This window comes from Lolium rigidum, chromosome 5 (genome assembly GCF_022539505.1).
Source record: "Lolium rigidum isolate FL_2022 chromosome 5, APGP_CSIRO_Lrig_0.1, whole genome shotgun sequence".
In the NCBI taxonomy this organism is placed as follows: Eukaryota; Viridiplantae; Streptophyta; class Magnoliopsida; order Poales; family Poaceae; genus Lolium; species Lolium rigidum.
This window is the reverse complement of record NC_061512.1, coordinates 21,344,269-21,351,880: the sequence shown is the minus strand read 5'-3', so window position 1 is coordinate 21,351,880 and position 7,612 is coordinate 21,344,269.

Below are 7,612 nucleotides of genomic sequence, written 5' to 3'. Positions count from 1 at the left end.
TTTCCACTTCTAATGCAAAGCGCGAGAAACTGCCTGAAACTGCTAAAACTGTTGAAACTGCCTGTGATAAAGCTGCTGAAATTTTTTCCAACATTGGGGATGATGATCCCATTGCTTTAGATTATAATGGTTTGAATTTTTATGATTGCCACATCTCTGAAGTTATAAAGTTCTTGCAAAAACTTGCTAAAAGTCCCAATGCTAGTGCTATAAATTTGGCTTTCACACATCATATTACAAATGCTCTCATAAAAGCTAGAGAAGAGAAATTAGAGCGCGAAGCCTCTATTCCTAAAAAGCTAGAGGATGGTTGGGAGCCCATCATTAAGATGAAGGTTAAAGATTTTGATTGTAATGCTTTATGTGATCTTGGTGCAAGTATTTCTGTTATGCCTAAGAAAATTTATAATATGCTTGACTTGCCACCATTGAAAAATTGTTATTTGGATGTTAATCTTGCTGATCATTCTACAAAGAAACCTTTGGGTAAAGTTGATAATGTTCGTATTACCGTTAACAATAACCTTGTTCCCGTTGATTTTGTTGTCTTGGATATTGAATGCAATGCATCTTGTCCCATTATATTGGGAAGACCTTTTCTTCGAACTGTTGGTGCTATTATTGATATGAAGGAAGGTAATATAAAATATCAATTTCCTCTCAAGAAAGGTATGGAACACTTCCCTAGAAAGAGAATGAAGTTACCTTTTGATTCTATTATTAGAACAAATTATGATGTTGACACTTCGTCTCTCGATAATACTTGATATACACTTTCTGCGCCTAGCTGAAAGGCGTTAAAGAAAAGCGCTTATGGGAGACAACCCATGTTTTTACCTACAGTACTTTCTTTTTATTTTGTGTCTTGGAAGTTGTTTACTACTGTAGCAACCTCTCCTTATCTTAGTTTTGTGTTTTGTTGTGCCAAGTTAAGCCGTTGATAGAAAAGTAAGTACTAGATTTGGATTACTGCGCAGTTCCAGATTTCTTTGCTGTCACGAATCTGGGTCTACCTCCCTGTAGGTAGCTCAGAAAATTAAGCCAATTTACGTGCATGATCCTCAGATATGTACGCAACTTTCATTCAATTTGAGAATTTTCATTTGAGCAAGTCTGGTGCCATTTTAAAATTCGTCAATACGAACTGTTCTGTTTTGACAGATTCTGCCTTTTATTTCGCATTGCCTCTTTTGCTATGTTGGATGAATTTCTTTGATCCACTAATGTCCAGTAGCATTATGCAATGTCCAGAAGTGTTAAGAATGATTGTGTCACCTCTGAATATGTCAATTTATATTGTGCACTAACCCTCTAATGAGTTGTTTCGAGTTTGGTGTGGAGGAAGTTTTCAAGGATCAAGAGAGGAGTATGATGCAACATGATCAAGGAGAGTGAAAGCTCTAAGCTTGGGGATGCCCCGATGGTTCAACCAAGCATATATCAAGAAGACTCAAGCGTCTAAGCTTGGGGATGCCCAAGGCATCCCCTTCTTCATCGACAACATTATCAGGTTCCTCCCCTAAAACTATATTTTTATTCCATCACATCTTATGTGCTTTTTCTTGGAGCGTCGGTTTGTTTTTGTTTTTGTTTTGTTTGAATAAAATGGATCCTAGCATTCACTTTATGGGAGAGAGACACGCTCCGCTGTAGCATATGGACAAGTATGTCCTTGGTTTCTACTCATAGTATTCATGGCGAAGTTTCTCCTTCGTTAAATTGTTATATGGTTGGAATTGAAAAATGATACATGTAGTAATTGCTATAAATGTCTTGGGTAATGTGATACTTGGCAATTGTTGTGCTCATATTTAAGCTCTTGCATCATATGCTTTGCACCCATTAATGAAGAAATACATAGAGCATGCTAAAATTTGGTTTGCATATTTGGTTTCTCGAAGGTCTAGATAATTTCTAGTATTGAGTTTGAACAACAAGGAAGACAATGTAGATTCTTATAATGTTTACAATATGTCTTTTATGTGAGTTTTGCTGCACCGGTTCATCCTTGTGTTTGTTTCAAATAAACCTTGCTAGCCTAAACCTTGTATCGAGAGGAAATACTTCTCATGCATCCAAAATACTTGAGCCAACCACTATGCCATTTGTGTCCACCATACCTACCTACTACATGATATTTCTCCGCCATTCCAAAGTAAATTGCTTGAGTGCTACCTTTAAAATTCCATCATTTACCTTTGCAATATATAGCTCATGGGACAAATAGCTTAAAAACTATTGTGGTATTGAATATGTACTTATGCACTTTATCTCTTATTAAGTTGCTTGTTGTGCGATAACCATGTTTCTGGGGACGCCATCAACTATTCTTTGTTGAATATCATGTGAGTTGCTATGCATGTCCGTCTTGTTTGAAGTAAGAGCGATCTACCACCTTATGGTTAAGCATGCATATTGTTAGAGAAGAACATTGGGCCGCTAACTAAAGCCACGATCCATGGTGGAAGTTTCAGTTTTGGACATATATCCTCAAAATCTCAAATGAGAAAATTATTAATTGTTGTTACATGCTTATGCATAAAAGAGGAGTCCATTATCTGTTGTCTATGTTGTCCCGGTATGGATGTCTAAGTTGAGAATAATCAATAGCGAGAAATCCAATGCGAGCTTTTCTCCTTAGACCTTTGTACAGAGCGGCATAGAGGTACCCCTTTGTGACACTTGGTTAAAACATGTGCATTGTGATGATCCGGTAGTCCAAGCTAATTAGGACAAGGTGCGGGCACTATTAGTATACTATGCATGAGGCTTGCAACTTGTAAGATATAATTTACATGATACATATGCTTTACTACTACCGTTGACAAAATTGTTTCATGTTTTCAAAATCAAAGCTCTAGCACAAATATAGCAATCGATGCTTTTCCTCTATGGAGGACCATTCTTTTACTTTCAATGTTGAGTCAGCTTCACCTATTTCTCTCCACCTCAAGAAGCAAACACTTGTGTGAACTGTGCATTGATTCCTACATACTTGCTTATTGCACTTATTATATTACTCTATGTTGACAATATCCATGAGATATACATGTTACAAGTTGAAAGCAACCGCTGAAACTTAATCTTCTTTTATGTTGCTTCAATACTTTTACTTTGAATTATTGCTTTATGAGTTAACTCTTATGCAAGACTTATTGATGCTTGTCTTGAAGTGCTATTCATGAAAAGTCTTTGCTTTATGATTCACTTGTTTACTCATGTCATATACATTGTTTTGATCGCTGCATTCACTACATATGCTTTACAAATAGTATGATCAAGATTATGATGGCATGTCACTCCAGAAATTATCTGTGTTATCGTTTTACCTGTTCGGGACGAGCAGAACTAAGCTTGGGGATGCTGATACGTCTCCGACGTATCGATAATTTCTTATGTTCCATGCCACATTATTGATGTTATCTACATGTTTTATGCACACTTTATATCATATTCGTGCATTTTCTGGAACTAACCTATTAACAAGATGCCGAAGTGCCAGTTGCTGTTTTCTGCTGTTTTTGGTTTCAGAAATTCTAGTAACGAAATATTCTCGGAATTGGACGAAATCAACGCCCAGGGTCCTATTTTGCCACGAAGCTTCCAGAAGACCGAAGAGTCAACGAAGTGGGGCCACGGGGTGGCCAAACCCTAAGGCGGCGCGACCCCACCCCTGGCCGCGCCGGCCTATGGTCTGGGCCCCCCGTGCCGCCTCTTGACTTGCCCTTCCGCCTACTTAAAGCCTCCGTGACGGAACCCCCAGTACCGAGAGCCACGATACGGAAAACCTCACTGAGACGCCGCCGCCGCCGATCCCATCTCGGGGGATCCAGGAGATCGCCTCCGGCACCCTGCCGGAGAGGGGAATCATCTCCCGGAGGACTCTACGCCGCCGTGGTCGCCTCCGGTGTGATGTGTGAGTAGTCTACCCCTGGACTATGGGTCCATAGCTGTAGCTAGATGGTTGTCTTCTCCCCATTGTGCTATCATTGTCGGATCTTGTGAGCTGCCTAACATGATCAAGATCATCTATCTGTAATTCTATATGTTGCGTTTGTTGGGATCCGATGAATAGAGAATACTTGTTATGTTGATTATCAAAGCTATGTCTATGTGTTGTTTATGATCTTGCATGCTCTCCGTTATTAGTAGATGCTTTGGCCAAGTTGATGCTAGTAACTCCAAGAGGGAGTATTTATGCTCGATAGTGGGTTCATGCCTCCGTGAATCCGGAGGAGTGACAAGAACCACTAAGGTTATGGATGTGCTGTTGCCACTAGGGATAAAACATTGATGCTATGTCTAAGGATGTAGTTATTGATTACATTACGCGCAATACTTAATGCAATTGTCTCGTTGTTAGCAACTTAATACCGGAGGGGGTTCGGATGATAACCCGAAGGTGGACTTTTTAGGCATAGATGCAGCTTGGATGGCGGTCTATGTACTTTGTCGTAATGCCCAATTAAATCTCACTATACTCATCATGATATGTATGTGCATGGTCATGCTCTCTTTATTTGTCAATTGCCCAACTGTAATTTGTTCACCCAACATGCTGCTTGTCTTATGGGAGAGACACCTCTAGTGAACTGTGGACCCCGGTCCAATTCTCTTTACTGAAATACAATCTACTGCAATACTTATTCTACTGTTTTCTGCAAACAATCATCTTCCACACAATACGGTTAATCCTTTGTTACAGCAAGCCGATGAGATTGACAACCTCACTGTTTCGTTGGGGCAAAGTACTTTGGTTGTGTTGTGCAGGTTCCACGTTGGCGCCGGAATCCCTGGTGTTGCGCCGCACTACATTCCGCCGCCATCAACCTTCAACGTGCTTCTTGGCTCCTCCTGGTTCGATAAACCTTGGTTTCTTTCTGAGGGAAAACTTGCTGCTGTGCGCATCATACCTTCCTCTTGGGGTTCCCAACGAACGTGTGAGTTACACGCCATCATCCGCCTTCATGAGAATAAGAGAATCATCAGCAAAAAGTAAATGAGAGACTGACGGTGCATTCCTGCACACTCTTAACCCATCTATGCCACCAACTTCTTCTTCATGCAATAAGAGACTAGATAAACCTTCCGCACATATAAGGAACAAATATGGAGAGAGGGGGTCCCCTTGACGGAGCCCCCTAGTAGGTGAAAACATCTCAGTTTCTTCTGAATTAAATCTTACTTGGTATCTCACAGACCTCACACACGCCATCATAATTGTGATCCAACCCTCTGAAAACCCGAGCTTTCTCATCATATTTTCAAGAAAAATCCACTCAACGCGGTCATATGCTTTATGCATATCAAGTTTCACAGCACATGCACCAGAACTCCCTGTCCTCTTCTTCTTTATAGTATGAATACTCTCATATGCAACAAGAACATTGTCAGTTATTAGGCGCCCCGGCACAAAGGCACTTTGCATAGGAGAAATCACCTCAGGTAATATTTTCTTCAAACGGAGAGCCAGCATCTTCGAGATTATTTTGTAGATAACATTACACAGACTAATTGGGCGGTATTGGGTAACCAACTCTGGGCTATCCACCTTCGGGATCATGACAATCGTAGTGTCATTCCACCCTTCAGGTATGATCCCTGTATTCAGAGCCTGCAAGATCTCATTTGTGATTTGTTCACCACATAAACCCCAGAACTTTTTATAAAAAATAGCATGAAGACCATCAGGACCCGGCGCTTTAAAGTCTCCGATACTAAAAGCTGCCTTTTTTACATCCTCCGCCGAAAAAGTAGCCATAAGATCATCATTCATATTCTGAGTTACTTTTTGTTGGACTTTTTCCAAAACAGCCGGGTCTATCTCCTGAATCTCAGACGTGAACAGATTAGAGAAATAATAAAAAACGAGAGGTTTAAGCATTGATGTACCTTCCACCCAGTTACCATTTGCGTCCTTCAATTTTTTAATGAGGTTTTTCTTCCGTCGGGCTGTAGCAAACTGATGAAAAAACGAAGTGTTTCTGTCACCTTGCATCAACCAATTAGCGCGAGATCGCTGCATCCAGTGGATATTTTCCTGTTCAAGTAAGATCTCAATTAGCTCATTCATTTCTTTCGCTATTTTATCATTTTCATCATTCATTGGTCCGTTCATGGCCTTCTCCATCTTTTTCTGAGCCTTCCGAATTCTTGTCCTTGGCTGTTTGAGAACCTGAATATCCCAATCATGGAGAGATTTGTGCATATGTGCCAGTTTTTCCAACACTCCACGATCTGCCTCCACCTCATTTGCCTTAACCCACGCTTGTTCAACAACCTCAGAAAAATTCTTTTCATGTAACCATTTTGCTTCAAATCTGAAACTTGAACTATTCTGATTACAAGGAAACACCTGGTTATACGTGTCCAGGACTATAGGTCTGTGGTCTGATCTTGCATATTCCATGTGGTGCACAGTCGCTTCTGGATGCATAGTATTCCATGCATTATTGACCACCACACGATCCAGCCTCTCACGGATCCTTCCTCTCTTCCAAGTAAAAGGATCGCCATTGAAACCCAGGTCGAAAAGCTCGCAGTCACTTAAAACATCTCGGAAGGCTTGCATATATCCTTGCGGTCTAGGATTTCCTCCCTCCTTCTCATGAGAGAACAAAATCTCATTAAAATCACCCATAATCGCCCACGGCATATCATGCTGGCTGTTTAGTTCCCTAATTTTGTCCCATGATAAGTGCTTATCCTCCCATTTAGGTTCTCCATAGAACCCTGTAAACCGCCAAATCTTATTTGGATTTTCAATGATACGAACATCAATGTACTTTGGGGCCGAAAAGATTTGTTGGATGCTAATTTCTTTCTTCCAAAGCAGTAACACTCCTCCGCTTCTACCATCACTTGGATTAACAATTTTAAAGTCCATCTTTAACCTTCTTCTAAGACACTCCGCCGGATAGCTGTCTAAGTGTGTCTCCGACAAAAACAACACATCGGGGTTGCATCGCCTTTGGATATCCAAAAGCGCAAGAACTGCCGGTTCATTCCCCAAACCCCGACAGTTCTTTCCTAAGAGCCTCATTGATCCGGGCGGCGCCCCTCCATGGAGCCCGCCACTTCAGCATTTGCATTAGATCTTTCTTCCTCTGTCGTTTTCTTTCTTTTCGGGTCTCTAACTGGATTAGGACTTGGTGGTGCAGGTGGTTCAAAAGCACTCACAATTGCACCCACCTTACCCCCATTGTTGCATGTAGCATTGACATCAAGCGCAGCATTACCCGGAGATCCCAACAAGGGGGGATTAGTACAAACATCAGCTACTCTTTTTCTGTTAGGATCTCGCTCATCTTCAGACATATGATCCTTCGCCTCCTCCTCAGTATGACCTGGCCATGAAGGTCCAGCCCTAAAGCCACCACGACCAGCTCCATAAACTCTACCACGCCCCCGGCCACGCCCAGGGGGTCGAATAGCCCATGAAGCCTTTAAATCTTTGAACACCAAAGAAGAAGGTGGGTGGATACCATCTCCATGTTCAGTGTGTAAATGACCTATCATCCCACAAAAGGCACACCAATCTGGCAAACGTTCGTATTTTACTAGGAATATCTGTCGCTTCTGCGCCCTAATCATAGACACATGGTTCTTCAGT